This window comes from Octopus sinensis, linkage group LG23 (genome assembly GCF_006345805.1).
Source record: "Octopus sinensis linkage group LG23, ASM634580v1, whole genome shotgun sequence".
In the NCBI taxonomy this organism is placed as follows: Eukaryota; Metazoa; Mollusca; class Cephalopoda; order Octopoda; family Octopodidae; genus Octopus; species Octopus sinensis.
Genome location: NC_043019.1, coordinates 24987876 through 24989113, shown reverse-complemented (window position 1 = coordinate 24989113; position 1238 = coordinate 24987876).

The following is a 1238-nucleotide window of genomic DNA, read 5'->3' as shown; positions in this document are numbered from 1 at the left end:
TAGCTATAAAGCCAGTCATTTTGAAGGAGTAAGGATGTCCAGTGCTGAATTAGTATTTTCTTTTAGTGAATCCGGAAAGAAGAAAAGCAAAGTTGACACCTGCTGGAAGAACTCAGAACGTAAAGAGTCGAGATACCGAAAGGCGTTTTGTTCGACGCTTCGACAATTCACCGCCGATAAAATTAATACCAAGTAAAAGTAATTTGATGGTACTCCCGTCTTTTCTATTCTACGACTTTTAGTGAAGTCAGAAATCCTTCTATGTCAAAAGAGAGTAGCATAAATGGTAGAGCAACAGACTGATCGCTCACTTAGTTATGAACACTAATGTTCTGAGTTCAAATTCCATCAAGGGTGACAGGGATAGATTATATTTGTTTTATCACTTTGAATTCGATTAAATTTGAACCAATAAAGTAATGGATTCGGCTAAAATGATGACGCTCTCCCACTACAAATTCCTAGCCTGGTACCAATGTCAGATCTATTTGTAATTCTCAGAATCTTATTTTGAATTCCGTTGAATAAATCGAAAATTGAAATTATATATTCTATATTCTTACTGACTCTCTCCTTCCAAGTTTCTATCGCTTTATACCTCACTATCCCCACCACTTCTCATCTCTCTCTCTCTTTTTCACTCTCACAGCTAAGGTTTGGTTGCATTTCTATCTAATATATATGTATTATAAGCTGATATCTCCAGTGGAGGCCACATAGAATTATCTTAATCGTACTTATATAAAGGCAGATAAGCCACTGCTAATACGTTTCAGTCGAATGAAACAATCTATAATCTTCTCTAAAAACTAAAGAAAAACAAAATAATTGAAGAATCCATTTATGAATCTTTTTTTTTTTGTTGTTGTCTTTCCCAATAATAATGAAAAAAAGGTGATAGGTGTATATACATATATACACACATATACATACAAATACAGACACACCTCCACACACGCACACACACACTGGTATGTATATCTATATATGTATGTAACGAAGGCGAGCAAGCCGAAACTTCGAAGTCACTGTCAACCTTTTCCTTGCAAAAGTTTAATAAACATGGACTCTACTAAAAAGTAGTGAATAGTACTTCAGTTTATCTATAACTTGACATAAAAATAAACAACTCTCTGTCTGCCTCTCTCTCTCTCTCTCTCTCTCTATCTATCTATCTCTATGTCTGTCTATCTGTCTGTCTTTCTGTTTTTCTATCTATCTATCTATCTATCTATCTA